Below are 17,100 nucleotides of genomic sequence, written 5' to 3' on the forward strand. Positions count from 1 at the left end.
ATTTCCAATTGCCACTTATTTAAATCTACATGAAAATGCCGTAATTGATTATTTAATAAAATAATAAAATAAAATAAAAATATTCATTTTCTTCTACAGGGCACATTGATTGGAATGTTTCTAGGAATCACGATTGCCGCATAGATGGGTATTGGAATTGCATCTGTGAAAAAGAAAACTTCCGAAGCTCTGCCTTTATCCGTGGAAATGTGCAACGATACCACTAAGGCCTATAGCAATTACACTGCAGACCCGTTTCAGATTAACGAAACATGGGGGGGGGGGTGGTTCAGCAGTGATGACAATCGATCTAACTGAAGAAGATGAAGAAGAATGAGTTGATCAGTTTTTCAGTTTGCTGGAATTATTTTGCTTTTTTACCTCCCACCTTAGTTTTATATAGTCCTTCGCTGAGATTTAGTATCTGCCATCAGATAAAACCATCTTGGGCAATGGGTATTTATTACTTTGTATATTTATGCTCACCAGCGATTGATTGCAAATGACATTATTCATAAATTATTTCATATTCATGACCTTTAAACCGAAAAAGTGTACATAATTTATTCCAAAACAAATTAACATTTGATTCAATTTATTTTTTTTGTTTAGGTATACATTCCCTCTATACAAAGTTTCCTTTCTGTGGATAATTACTTTTGGATGGTTAACAACTGTAATTGGTTATCTGGCAAGTGGGTTATCAAACATTCTATCAGGTAAGATGCACATATTGAGTTTTTTCTTACTTAATGTAGTCCACAAATGTATTACATTTGGAATAAAATGTTATGAAATTAGAAAAGATTAATAACAACAGAATAGAGATTGAACAGATTTCGTTAAACTTAATATGGTCATAAATATTATATTAATAGAAAGTAATAATAATTCGCTTAAGCATGACGTGCCTTATTGCATAAGAACTAACAAGACAGTGATGTTGTAGTTCTAATTATATAATGGAGAGAGATATGCAGAATTCATTCATATACTACTTTGCATATTAAATGAATCATTATGCCCTTTTAACCCTGTGTGCAAGCTAAGTTAAAATTCGGAAATGTTTTTACATAAATTTATCATTGACTTTTATTTTTTATCATCACTATATATGCATGATTATCTTCTCTATCACACATGTTAATTTCTATTTTATATTTTCCGTATTTTGTTGTTTTCATTTCTCTTTTATGTGATGCGTTGGATCTTCTTGGCACTCTTATAAACTGGCTGCTAATGAACGATTGAATGAATTTTCTCGGGAGCCAAATAGGTCACATGCGATCTCGAGGGTACACATCTTGCTGACAGATATGCTCTATTAAAACTCGGAAAACGCCGTTTATTCTTGCCAAGTCAGATGCTCTTCGTCCTGACTCCTGGGCAATGTTTTATGGCAAAGGTATGCAAAGACAAAACGTGAGTTCCCAACGCTTTCAAATTGGTACCAGTCAGAAATGGCCGACAGTCTTAACAGAAATTAGTGGTCGTCCTCGATTTCTTCTGACTGTAAATGGGGTTAATGATCCGCCCTAGAAATATTTACTTTGTCATAAAATGTGAAGAAAGAATACCTCCTGGAGGACGAAAAGGTGACAAAATATCAGATATTTAAATACCCATTTAGCGGTCACGATCATAGGAATGCTGCTGGAAGAATGACATAATATCATAATATTACTACACTAGAATTGAGATGGAAGTAGAGCGGATCATAAGAAGGGAGGAGAATAATCAAGTTATATTCTATAGCTTTCAAAAGAAAGATAGCATATTTGGTAAAGGTTTCTATTATCATAAACTTCAGAGCAAAATCGTCGAGAATGTGCAGTTTCCTAATCAAATGAAGATTTTTGAAGCACAGTTTTATTTGTGAACCTTCTCCAATTGCAGTAGACAATGATGCCGATAAAGATATTTTTTATGATAATTTTGTTAAGAACTATGGGCAATGCGTCAGAGGTCGCTTGAATTATTAGAAGGGGCTCGAATGCTAAAATAGGTAAAGATACATACAGACCAATTACTAGGAAATATGGCTTATATAATGAGTCCAATGATAATGGGAAAAGATTCACTTCTAGAAAACACTGTTGTTGGCAGTACAATATTTAATCCCCAAAACATTCATAAAATGATTTCGAAGTCTCCTGATGGAAACAACTTCAACCAAATTGATCATATCATAATAGATGAAAGATGCTTGTCCAACTAGATGGATAAATAGACTGACCATTCTCAAGTTATATCGAGCATAAGAAACAGAAGCTAAACTCCACGGATCTCATGCGATAAAGTATAATAATACAAGATTGAATGATTTAGAAGTCAAAGCCAGATATAGTGAAAAAATTAAGACTATAATCTGACTAATAGCTAGAGTGTTTGTGATGCCTGAGAAACTCTTAAGAATATAATAGTGACAACGACAGCGATGGTATTAGGAAAAAGTAGTGAGAGGAGAATATATCCAAAGAAGGATAGGATAAGGAATAACTACATCAGAGGGACGGTTAAGGTGGGACCAATTGGCAAGAAGATACAAGAAAGTAGGCTGAGGTGGTTCGGACATGTAGAGAGGAAGGGTGAGGAGTATGTTTGTAAAGGAGTGGAGTATATGGAGTCTTGTTCAACTTTCATAGTAGAACCTAGAAAACAATATTTAAAATTTGCGTTACTTCAACGTCGTTTTTTTTTTTTTTTGAATAAACGCGTAATTTTACTAGAATTACAGTTAGCTTCAATAGACCGGATATCTTTATACCTTAATAGTGTTCGCTAATGTGAATTTCGCATTTACTGAGTTGCTTGCAGCTTCACGTAAATGATTGTCAAATTTGCATTGAGAGATATATTTTCCCATGAGTATTTCGATTCGATTAAAAAATCTGGAGTCTAATGCGAATCGCTTCTCTTGTCCGACCTATTGTTTAGATCGTTAATTATTTTTGTCGTTTTTCTTTTAAAAGCAGAGTTAATTTTTTAAACGCCTTCTTTAATTGAAAACGGAACATATTTTCACGTAAATTTATTTTCGAACGATATTTTAATTGCATCCTGCTCGCAGAACTGGCAGTGGTCCATATCCAAGCGATTTCGTGCAATCTTTAAAGTAGAACCTGGTATAAGAACTAATTCATACCAATATGATGGTAATTCGTTTATCGAACGTTCAATAAAAATATTAAAAAAATATATTATTTTGAAGATGCATATAAATTTCGAATTTTAAAATAGTTATGCTATCTGGAAAAAAAGACTTACAGAGCTTTATAACCAAACTCAAGCCCGTCCATGTTAAAACACCTAGGATTTATCGAGCACCAAAAATTCATAAACAAGGTACATCCTTACGCCCTATTGTGGATAATATAAAGAATCCCACATACAAACTGGCTGGAGATTTAATTTATCTAAGCTACTAGCCACTCTCACAAACCATTCTCCCTCCTTTGTCAAAAATTCAGCCCACCTATAAAGCATTTTACAACACCATACCATAAAAAGCTCAGACTTAATGGTAAGCTTTGATATCACCTCACTATTCACAAATGTACCACTAATAGAAACCCTGAATCTACTGAAGTCACCCCCCCTGATATATTTGAACTATTCAAATTCACAATACATGCAGGATATTTCACACGGAAAGGGAAAATATACAAACAAATAGATGGGACAGCCATGGGCTCCCTCGCCCCAGCCTACTTCTACATGGAACACCTGGAAAAACTAGCTATCAATACAGCCACTCCGAAACCAACACTTTGGCTACGCTGTGTTAATGATGTGCTTGCTATTTGGCCACATGGCCCAGAGACATTGGAAACATTCTTAGCGCATTTAAATAGCCAACATCCAAAAATCCACTTTACAATGGAACTGGAAGCTAATAACTGTCTGCCCTTCCTGTGATACACTTATCACACGTCTTCCAGATGGTTCCTTATCATTTTCAGTTTTTAGAAAACCCACACACACATGGAGATATTCACACAAACAATCACACCATCACCTTTCTCAAAAGTATGACATTTTGAAAACGCTAACCAACAGAGCGAGAGCAATTTGTTCCAATGATAATGATATTGCTGCTGAACTGGCTCACGTGTGCCACACCTTCTTGGCCAATGGCTCTAATTCCCATAAGATAAACAAAATACTAAACACTCCTAAGAAATCCCTCCAACTTTCCACCACAGAGAACTACAACATAACAGTCACCACCCCATACATTAAAGGTACATCCGAAAAGATTTCTAGAATTCTTAATAAACATGAACTACGCACCATATTCAGACCGTTTGTCAAATTAGCAACCCTTATCCGCTTACCCAAGGACAACATTCCTCCTTTATCACATCCAGGTGTCTACCAAGTACCGTGCTCATGTAATGAAGGCTACTACGGTCAAACAGGAAGAACTGTGAACATCCGAATCAGTGAACATAAAAGATACACCCGGCATTATCACTATCGCAAGTCTGGCCTAGCAGACCATGCTCTGGATACCCCTGCACACAGGACCAACTGGAAGAACACAAAAGTACTGCAACGAAGCTCTTACAAGTCGGAGAGATTGTTCTTAGATGCAAGAGAAGCCCTGAAACACACTCCAAATCTCAACAAATATGGCTGTATAAATTTGCTTAAAATCTGGGAGACAGTTATCTTAAGAAAAAACTAGTACCAGTTTTTTTTCTCTCTTTAGGACTCTAGTCTTCAATTTGTTTTCAGATAGAGGGCGCCAAAATCAGGACTTGAGTGTTTGTGTTGCTGCTGCAATTTTGTTTAACTAGTCCGTTGATTACACCATGTTGTTATAGTCTCGCGTATTATGACAAACTGTGTTTTTGTGCTCTGAAGATGCTGGTTATAACACCAGCGAAATGTCAGCAATAAGCTAATAAATAAATACTTATTTAATTAGTATTCTGCGTTCTGATATATGCCGTTAAAAAATAAACGACATGTACGCTGAAAACATAAGTCTGTCTACGCGTTTAACGTCTTAAGCTTAGTTTCCAGTATGTCGTTATATGCTATATATGCTAATCTTAACCTGTCATCATTTACTCTTGAGATATCACCAACTTTTTCGAAATTTCCTTTGTACTTCTGTTTCAGTGGTAGTCTTATATTCCCAATCACTAAGCAGTGGGCCGACTCATTAACAGCTCCTTGGAATGATCTCAACTGTTGAACAGATGTTATCCATTTCTGGTATATTAATATCAGGTCGATCATTTTCCTATGCCTGCCATCGAAGGAGCGCCATGTCCATTTACGACAAACTTTCTGTTGGATTTGGTATTGAAAATCATCACGTTGTTATCAGTGGCAAATTACAGAGACATCTCTCTCTACGTTAATTTCTTTCTCCATAGCCAGATTTTCCCATCCTGTGTTATTTCTGCCAATCTTTGAATTCCACTCTCCTCCAATGATAACTATATTTTGCTTCGGCACCTCATCAATTTCTAGTTGCAGATCTCTGAAAAATCTCTCAATGTCTTCATCTGCACTCTCCGCAGTGGGTGTATATGCTTGAATGGTCGTGATAGTAAATGGCCGGGCATTGAATCTTGCAACATTTATCCATTCACTAACTGGTTTGTATCCCATCATTGCCTGACAGGCCTTGTTGCTTAGCAGGAAACCTATGCCTGCTTCATGCTTACTTACTTTTCCTGACCAGAGAACTCTTCCACCATTTGTTTCTGATTCACATGAATCAGAAACAAATTCACACTGAGATTCACACTGTCAGCCGACAGTGTCCATCTCATTTCTGAAATACCCAAGATGTCGAATCAGTATTTCTTCATTTCTTCTTGAAGCAACTATAATTTTCCAGTTGCCCACAGTGTACGGACATTCCATGTACCTATTAATATTCCATATCTTACAGGCTTGAATTTAATTACTTTGTCTTCATAAGCTGATTTTTCGATCCAACCCTGATTGCTCGATTGGGGAACGCGAACATTGTTTGATCGGGAGACGTCCGAGTCGCAATGAGTCTTTTCTCTTGTTCTTTGGCATCAGATTTCAACCGTATTTTCTTTTTACTGCCAGCACATCGACACTTATCTGACAAACCCTCGGTTCCTTCTTACATCTCTCTCAAGCTCTTCAAGGAAGATCTTGAGAGAGATGTAAGATGGAGCATATAGGTTACTTTTAGGTTAGGGCGGCATAAGCTCTCCTTCTCGCATACGGTCATCGGACTTCTGTAGCATTTTATAGAGTTGCTGGAGTTGTCCACTAACCCACCACGTCCTGTTAATATTGTCGTTTCTTGTCCGGGACTGCTTATGGCTATTCACAGCTAGCCACCATCTCTGGTAGCCATTCGCGATCCGGAAGCTGCGGATCCGTCTGGTTGCAGGCAGCTTTGCCTATTATGCAGTTATCTATAAACGTGACAAATTTATTCCCAAATGAAAAAAACAAAAACAAAAAACTTTTAATAGTGTAGATAGAAGAGCAAACTAATTGGTGTTTCCTATATGCAAAATAATCCTTTCGTTTGCTAAAATCTTTTATAATTTTTCGTTTAAGCATCTGACGTATATTAATGATATAAATGATATATATATATAATGAGAGATGAAAATGAAAATGATTGAATATGTTATAGTGACCATACTTCATAATAGAAATGATCACAGAATCGAATTCCAGATGACGAGTGTCGAGAACTCTTGGAAACAGGAAAATAAAGCTAAATGAGAGAATTCTAGAGCAACTTCTCTATCAGAGTGTTTCAGGAAAGTCGTAACCATGTTTACCTGAGAATAGGGAAAAAAAATTCTGGGAAAGTATGATGATGAAAATCATCTGAACTCATGCAAAACTGCTTCCTGGAATTAAACTCTCAAATTTTATCACAGAAAATTATGAAATGATGGGAATGTGTCACAGATCTGTATATATGTTTTAAAAATGACGAAAAGGCGTGTGGTAAGATGCTATGAAAACACTTGAGAAATGAGAATTACACAGTCTATATTTAAGCTCTAGGCCAGCAGTTAAAATTCAAGAACGTATAGAAGACGTTTATAAGTAAATCGAGTGTAAGATAAAAAGCGCGCCACCTACACTTTTTTTCATCATCTGTATAGATCTCGTTATGAAGGAAATGTTATCCTGACATGAAAAATGGGAGCTCTTTACTTTATGCAGATAATGCCATACTTTTAAATAAATTCATTTATAAATAAATTTGATAATATAAAGATAATCGCATCGTTTAAACAGTCCCTTGAGGAATACACATGAGAAAATTGATGACGATGAATTACAAACGCTTTCAATAAACTTTACGTTGTAATGGAATTGATAACTTTATAAAATAAAAATAGAAAATAAAGCAAAGGTAAATAGAAATAAACCAGTTTTCATTGATGTTTGAAAAACTGTTTCAGTGAACTCTTTGGGAATAGTTAGATACGAAATTACTCTCTACAATGAAGAATTCGTTTTTTTTCCCGGAAAACATCCCCGTAGAACGTTTTGCAAGTGCTGAGTCACGTTGAATGACATTCGTATTCTATATACTGAATGGATATGAAGAGAAAATGTTTCCGCATGAAGCTTGCTGATCGGAACATGTACAAATATTTCCTTTTATTATATGATGAAAAATATTTCATATTTACAAAAGGATTTACTCTTACTTTCACCATTTATTAATGTCAGCACATACCTTGCTTTGATGAACGTGCAGTTTTCAACCATTACCGTCATAGAAGACAAGACAAACTTAATACACAGAGCAGAAAACAAGAGGTCGCTTTTTATGCACGACATACAAAGATTGACGTGACATGAATTAAAGCTAACTAAAGCCATATTTGAAGAAGAACAAAATGCGAACTCTCACTTGGAAAGAACTAAACTGTTTCGTTGAGTGAATGCGTTTCCAGACTACAAAGATTGACATTGGAAAATACGAATCATTATAAGCACTGTTACAAATTAAAACATAACCTCGACGTGAGGTTATGTTTACGTTAAACAATGAGGTTAACTTCCGTGCCACCATTTCAATTTATTTCTATTATTCAAGTGTTAGATATCAACAGTACTCCATAATACAAATGTGTATAAAAATAAAAAAATTAAAAAAAAAAAAAGGGAAGGAAGCTAAAATAAGAAGCACATACAAAGCTCCATTGATATAGATGATGTCTTGTGTTTGAAAAGAACTGGTCTGGACTAATATCTATGACTCGGAAAACTTTTACCAACAATTTTCAGTAAAAAAGGTAAATTAAGAGGTCTCATACTGAGAGAGAGAGGGATTTTCTCCCCACAAACTCGGCTTTTACTTCTCAATCAGGTTTATTGCATGTGTACGCTTCAGGTCTAATCTCACTTTTCGTAGGTATTTTGGTCTTCAGGTCTAATCAGCGTAGGAATTTTGACCTATATCTTTATTCTCAACATTCATTCCCAACAGCCTACGTCAATGAGCTATCGCTGAAAGTTCCGATGTGAACGGCAGCTAACGTGCCATTTCTTCGCAAATGTTCCTAATTTGAGTTCCGACTCAGAGAGAGAGAGAGAGAAACCAAGATAGTTGCATGTTTTCCGTTAAACAGTTGCACGAAATGGGGAACATTACTATATATGTAGGAAACTGAATTATGTCTTAATCCGCGTTCATTTTTCTAGACACCGCGTCCAAGAAAACGAATTAGAAGGCTGCTTTGCTATTAATGAACTCATCTGTCATCATCTGAAGTATGGGCTGGAATAAGCAGGCTACAGTTATTGGGATTTGTATTTCAGAAACTGAATGCTGATGATTCAGGAAAAAAAAAATCCAAACTTCACAGTATGTTGAGTAACATCACCAAATAATTTTTCATGATGAATTCAATCTCTAAATTGAGCGTAACGCTGCAGCAAAGAATTATAGAGATGGAATGCGATAGAAATGTAAAGAAAAATATAATGCTTCTGTTCGGAAAGTTCCTTGAAGCAAACTTTATATCATATATTCCATCATTCTTTTAAGTAAATAAGTTGATGATAAAAAGAACCAATTCAACTTCTGAAGCAAATCATGAACTGATGAGAGAAATAAACATTGCTTTCGATTATCGGACTGATCTTAATTGTCCTGTCATAGTCATGAAGGCTGCACATAGAAACGATAAGGTGTAAATCTCCATGAAGGGAGATGCTCAGAAAAACCGCAAAGGGAAATCATTTCGAACATTTCCAACAAATGTATGAGCGAGAAATTGTTCATAAGTCATAACTAGTTGGATATTTCACACTGCTCAAGAAACAAAAGTAACTTTTTGACTAATCTTTTCTAATCAGATGTGCCTCACACCGGACCATAATGAATCGTCTACCACCTTAAAGACATTTACAAATATTTACGCATACAGTGACATTCGAATCCACAGCCTATTGCTTGGAGAGTACATATTATGAACTATCGACTCTGTGAAAATTCATTTATCCATATAATGTTGGTTCCCATCACTCCCTTCTGCTACAATTGTCGTAAATATATGCAACCTTCATGCTTTAGTCGAAAAGGGACTGGTTCGAATGTAGCGTAGAATGAAGACTTCTTATAACGCGTTATCATAAAATGGAGAGTTAGCATTGCTCATATACAAATAACAAGATCGTTAAGGATATGACTTTCATTTTAAGACACAGACGCAATAAGGAATGATATTGTGCAATTAAAATGCCCTAATGTACAGGTTTCGTATGAGATAAATCATTTCCATAATCGTCGTCCAGAAGAATTGTTAATTCCTCCGCTCCCCTTAAATACATTAAGATGCGTAATGGCTAGCTATCACGGTTATAAACCGTTATATTAATTTCTGTCTCAGGTAAAAACTTTTTTGTTTCTTGAGTAATTCAAAATTGTAGCGATGTTCAGCTATGTTGAATTTGCAGATTAGGTAATCTGTCTGTGTATATACCATTAGAAAATTTATCCAGACAATTTTTATTGCATAAATCGATTTCCGATCGGCAATTCGTTTTCTTAGTAAAGCAATATTAACGGAGTATTTGGCTAATTCAGTTTAACAGAAATAATGATAGAGAATCTTATCTCATGAAACGAGGAAGAATCTTGTCATTTACGTGAGATTTTGACCTCAGTTATTGTATATTTGAAAGGAAAATACAGAAGTTGCAGTGAGGAGAAACCTGAGGCCAGTATATCAGGTCAGTTATAAAGAGCTTAAAAATAATTATTTCTTTCTGTAATAATTATTTTAATCAGCTCTAAATACCATTGATTTCTATACTTCATCGTTAAAGCAGTTTATACTATAGAGACATATGCATTTATTGTTGACTTATTATATATCAATCAGGAAGTCAAGAAGGATGATGCACACGCAAAAGACTGAAAAAACAAACTAAAATAAGCAAGAATGACGAAGCATTTATTGACTATTATGCCCCAATTTATGGGTTCTCTTTTTAACTACTGTTTCTGTCTTTCATTGTCGCAACTGCTTTTATATGAAACAGTCATTCCTAAACGTTTCTTAGATGGTGAGAAAATCTCTAACCTAAGCCTAAGGAAAACGAAGGTAAGAAACCAGTATTTCTGTAGTTAATTTTTGTTAATTATTTGCACCAGTTATACGTATTACTTCAAACGTTCTTTTGCCAAGTAATGTAGCATACTGTTTTCGAAAGCTTGTATTATAATAATAAAGAGGTTAACTTTTATCCCTATGTGTGATAATATATTATACCTGAATTAAATTTTTTCGTGGAATAGAGAAGCATTATCATCATTCTTAAATTTCGAAATCGGTTATTGCCAAAATAGAGAATTATACGATTGGTTCGCTCTTAATATGAGCATATATCTATTTGGTGATTATTGAAGTTATCAATAATCACCAATCAAACACTCTCTTGACTTGCTATATGCAAGTGGGATATACATAGGTATTTTGTATAATTCTAAAAAATTTTACGAAAATATAAATGAATTAAAAAAGCAACGCGCATTTAAATTACATGAATAGGACATAAATGAAGTAACGAATAACATGAGAAATGACAACTTGAGAATTGTCTCAGAAAATTTAAATTCAGTGCAGCCCTAATGTTTAGTGTGCAATATTATGTTGTTCCACTTGGAGACATGACGCCATTTATGGTGAAGCAATGGTGGCACGAATCCGACAAATATTCATATTTATATTACAGTGCATGTGTAAGTACAGTGCTCGCCAAAATGAATAAATCACGTAGAAATGTAACTCGTGTAGTTTCCATTGAAGCAGAATATAATTTATAATGATGGGGTACAGTCCAACAAAATGAAATAAGAGGTAAAAGGACAGGGCTCACATTTGAGAAACTGTTATCGATCCCTGTGCGCAGGTAGGGAATCGCTGTCATAAACAAGAATCGCTGTACGCTGTAAAGCTTTTCAATCTATCTTCTAGAGTAAATCAAAAGAAACAATTATCATCATCATTAGTACTTACAGGCATTTTCTACCGGAACCAGCTAAGTATCCTTTGATTTGTTAACCTTTAATTTGTTATCATGAGATGGTCACTCTTATCCACATTCCATGTATTTTATATGTATAAATTTGGATATAAATAATATAAGTTTTTGGTAGAAAAGAGCCCGATACATCCTGTGTAGAACGATAAATTCTTCTCAATTAAATTATTCTCTAAAGGTCGCGTTCAAGTCGGGATCCTTATTCTCGTGTTCCCAAGCGAAGAACTTTGTCATAAAGTAGATATCTTTCTCATAATTATTAGCCATTAATAATTAACTAATTATTATATATACATTTGTTAATAAATTAATTAACAAATTAAGGTATTCTACGATTCCACCGTTCTCAGTCTGTAGGTCCCAAATATGTCAACTTTTTCTTTTCCGTCCAATTGGCTTTAATATAAGACCTAATATAGTATTAGGTGTCCTTTAACTGATTTCCATTTTCATGCATCTGAGATAGCAGTCGGTTATTATTCTCGAAGTCGTCATATTGTTCTTCATGCCAGGAATATATAGTGCCCAGGATTTATTTATTTTTCCCCGTTATACAGTAGATAAATTCGACATTAAATTCCGATATTTTTCCGATTATTTCAGTGTGTCTGATAATGTCTTTCTTGCTTGCATAATATACCTGTTTTTCTGTTGTCGGGTGGGATGTATTTAGATTTATTTCTTCCATCCTTTTGTCTTTCTCCCTTTTTCCTTATTTCGCTGCAACAGATTATCAACATTATAATAATTCCATGAAAAACATTTGCATTTGGCAAACCTTTTCTTATTCGATATTCTCTGTTTTAAACTTATTAGAGGAAAATATTATTCTCTTTAATCAACCATAATTAAGTAATTTCATATGCATTATAAAACGATTTTTAAATAAGCAATGTTGCAAATATTATTCACACACACCTCAGTCTTACTACTGATTGAGTCGAGTGATTTCAGCTTCAGCAACAGCCTTTTCCTTGAAATTGAGTCCACTCCATTCTTATAAAATATTGGTACAAACAATTTGGCATTTCCAAACACGAGATAAAATCCGTTGTTTCTCAAAGTCAATGTGTAAACCATTTTTAGGTCTTTTTATATCACTTTTCAAGAATATGTCGTAAAACAGACATTTCAGATTACAGCCTTGTCATCATCTCTTTATTTTAAATGACGTGAACCAGTTGGATTTGATGCTCAATTTTCCGTACAATCCCACTAGCTACTTGGCAAGTTTATGGCAACATATGATAACACCAAGACGTAAGTGGTGTCTATGGGAATCGATTGATGAAGTAATTCAGAGAGATGGATCCGATGAACTCTTCTTAATACAGTCAAGCGTTTGGAGGGTGGACCTAGGTGCATCATCCTAAATATGAGAATATTATTCTGTTGTAGAGAGGCGTTAAAGAGTTGAACAAGAGAGAAGATTTCTTATAACAATAAAGAATATCAACCCTTTTTCTAGGACTAAAAATGCAATGGCCCTGACGCCCTTGTACAAGGACTAACTACATATAAATGTCAACCCACGAAGATAAAAGTGACTCTGGTCGTTAAGAAGAAGAATAGATTAAATGTTATGAGAAAGAGTAACGCATGGTCTTCCTTAAGGAAATTGAGATCGGACTGCCAGTTTTATATTAATATTCGGTAAATTATTTAGAACTACTTAAGAATGATAAGATCAGTGTTTATCCATTGGTCGAGATGTATATCGAAGGGGGAATTACCACACATCTACAAGTCTGTGTTTGGTTTTTTTCTCTCATTAACAAAGCTATGAATTGAATTAGATGCCAGAGGGAGGAGATCATGTTGGACGAATAGCATAGGTTAAAGAACAATGCTCACGAGTACAGTAGTCTTGACTGAAAAATCTGATTAAAGGAAACCATTCACCATAATCAGCAATGAATACGTGGAAAGGAATCTCACCATCAACTTACTGAATAAAGGACAAATATTATAAGATGGTAGCTTGGTATGAAAAAACAATGCCAGACACGATCAAATTTTCTTGAAGTATTAATGTTATATCTTGACTTTCTTTAATTTTTTCCATCACCTGTGTCCAAATGTATGTGAGGTTGGGTATAATTATTGTACAACTGGAATAATGAATTCACATAGGGGGATTAATAACTGATGAGTTTCCAAATATTGAAGAAGTTCTCCTTTGATAATCATTTCTATTATTTCTGAGAGTACTGCAGTTAGACTTTGGGCTATAGTTTGGTATTTGACTTTCAGCTTCTTCCTCGTTTATTTGTAAAATTGCGATTAAAAACCTACTTCCAAGCTGTTGGATATACTTGAGTATATCAATTAGAAGTGAGGAGGATGAAAGATGAGTGCACATTTTGAAACTCACTATACTACTTGAGGAATACCACGCGGGAGAGTACTGCTTGTTTTTTTTTAAGTCCACTGGGTATTTTACTCAGATATATACTCAGATTATATATATATATATATATATATATATATATATATATATATATATATATATATATATATATATATATATATATATATATATATATATATATATATATATACATACATATAGATCTGTCCTCATAATATAAATCCCATAATCCCGATATAATCTTTGTAACTGTTCTTTGCACCCTTTCCACAGCTTCTTTATCCCCTTGGAAAGTGCGGTACCAAATCTGCGCACAATGTGGTCTTATCAAAGCTTTATAAAGAGGCATAATAACTTCCTTATCCGTGCATGTGAAGATTCATATCGTTATTATGCTCTGAGTTGCATTTGCAACTTTTGCTATGTGACTTTCGAACTTCAAATTCTTATCCACAAATACACCACGATCCCTTACCTCTTCAGGTTTTTGTACCATAACCCCAATAATATAATATGCCGGTGGAATTCTAATCACGTCAAAGAGCATAACTTTACACTTACTAACATTAAACTGATAGTTTCGTTTGCCTAAATTTCCAGTCTATTCAAATCATTTTGTAATTCCTGAATATCAGTAGCATTTCTGATTGCCCTGCATCCCGTTGCATCATCGGCAAACAAGTGCACATCTGATTATGGAACCGGTCTGATGTCATTAATGTACAGATTGAACAATAATGGCCCAAGTACTGAACCTGAGGTACACCACTGCTTACCTTAAATCTGGCAGATTCACACCTACTGTATACCACTTTTTGTTATCTGTCTGTGAACCATTCCCTGCTCCCAGTCAAGCGATTATATTCCAATCCTATATTCTCCAGTTTATGCAACAGGTTTTCTTGTGGTATCTTAGCAAATGCCTTAGAAAAATCCAACATTATGACAGTGTATCCATTCCCTTTGTCCAACTCAGCCGTAATATTTTTATAAAATATGAGCAATTTGCTAAAACCTGACCTTTCTTTAGTAAACTCATATTTTTCCTTTCAGAGTATAGCATGTTTGTCTACTCATTTCTGTATGCGAGGTCTTACTAACTTCTCTAAAATCTTCACTACCACAGCAGAGATACTGATAGGTCGGTAGTTAGACACATCAGTTTTTGCAACACCCTTCTGCAATGGACCTACGATACATTCCTGCCATTCCTGTGGTATCATTCCTGACCTGAGACTCAAGTTATGCAAATATATTAAAGGCCTAGTCAATTCGGCTGAAAATTGGTTTAGCAAACAGGCTGATATTGCATCTGTCCCTATTGACAAATTCATATCTAGATTATGCAACAGCCCTTCAACCTCATTTTCATAAACCTCTAACTCTTCATCCAACGTAGCACTAGCACTGTGTACACCATGCTACATATAGCTAGTTGATATATCTTAGCAAAATGATCACTCATTAACTGAATAAGCTCCTTAGCTTCCGACACTCGCGTACCGTCTGCATTCAACAAAGTTATTCTTCCACATTCATTCTTTGTTTTGCTTGCGGCATAACCATAAAATTCTTTTGGATTGCCTTTAACTTGCACATGGCCAGTTTCTAATCGTATTGAGTTTTAGCCTTCCTTACAATACTCGTTACGATTTTGTGGCCTGAGCTTTATATATTTGATAACTCCTCTCACTTTTTATTTTCACGATATTCTTTCCACATCATTGTCTTCTGTAGATCTCTTGCTTAATAATTTTGAACATCCATTTCACCCTCAGCCTATTAATTCTTCGAACACTAGGACTACATTGAGATACCGCATCACTGAAGCTTTTTCAAAGATATATTTTTTTATATTTTTTAGTATATTTTAGTGCATATATATTTTAGTATATTATTATAGCTTTTTTGCGTAGTTATTGTACTACAGCATTTAATATCATGATTGCAGAAATATTATTTGTTTTACTACCCATAAGAATGGCGTCGAAAACTCGTCATAGCAAGGCAGTGTCTAAAGCTCAAGTTATTACTACTGAGGAGAGTGTTTGTACTGATAAACAAAAGTACTACTGCAGTTATAATAATAATTTATCCGAGAATAAGCTGACATTAGACATATCTCGATTGTAAGAAATAATTGGAAAATCGATCAGAGAATTGGAAAAATTGGAAAAAATGTTTGATTAAACTTAGACAGGATAAGAAAAAGATCGGAACAAGAACAGGCAGGAAAGTACTGAACTTACTAATCATAATATTAATAACAACAAGGTTAATCTAAGAAAAAAGCGGTGATACGGTATGGTGACTCAATCTTATAATTTGAACTTGCCGAGGGATTCACCACATCTAGTTTCCAGGCGGCAAAAATTAAAAATATCACAAACGTATTTGAAAACCAAAAAAGAAAAGCAAAAGAGACGGTAGTTCTGGTAGGTACTAATCATTTAAGTAGTGACAAATATAATATGATAGAAGATATGAAAGGTCTGTTGGAAGAAGCGAGAAAGAAAGAAAGAGAGTTAAAATAGTAGGATTGCTACACAGATATGACAGTAGTAAATTAAGAAGTTGGACAATAATAGCATATGATTTCAAGCGTAAATATGTAGAAGAAATTGATGCGAGTTTTAAGATGTGTGGAGTGTGTTTGTTGGCAGAAAAGACTTGTATAAGAGGGATGGGCTGCACTTGAATTCATTAGGCATCAGGAGCCTGGAAAAATTACTTCTTGGTATGACACCTAATGCAGAGAGTCGGGGAAACTGGATCATCATGGAGGAATGGGGAAAATGAGTGTGGCAGTTCAGCTACGTTATGCAAACGAGAAGTTAGTAACCGGTCTCATACGGAGGAATGTTTTTTTTCGCTCGGAAACTCGGGTTTTTCTTCCTTTGAACAGGCAAATCAGCCTCGTGAACAAAACAAAGCTATTATCTTAAATATACTTATGGCAAGGAAGGCAATGGGAAACCACCTTGCTTCATATCTCCCTAGTACATAGCTACAACTCTTTCACCGGAGGAGGCCACAGGATTAGGATTACTGTGTGTGTGTGTGTGTGAAGGTGACCATGGGTGTACCTCAGGGTTCAGGCCTTGGGTCATTATTATTCAATCTATACATTAATGATATCAGTCAGGGTCTAACTCAGATGTGCACTTGTTTGACGATTATGGGAAGATACGCAGGAC

The sequence above is a fragment of the Typopeltis vanoorti genome, chromosome 6, assembly GCF_054136105.1.
Source record: "Typopeltis vanoorti isolate ZY-2024b chromosome 6, IOZ_Tvanoo_1.0, whole genome shotgun sequence".
In the NCBI taxonomy this organism is placed as follows: domain Eukaryota; kingdom Metazoa; phylum Arthropoda; class Arachnida; order Uropygi; family Thelyphonidae; genus Typopeltis; species Typopeltis vanoorti.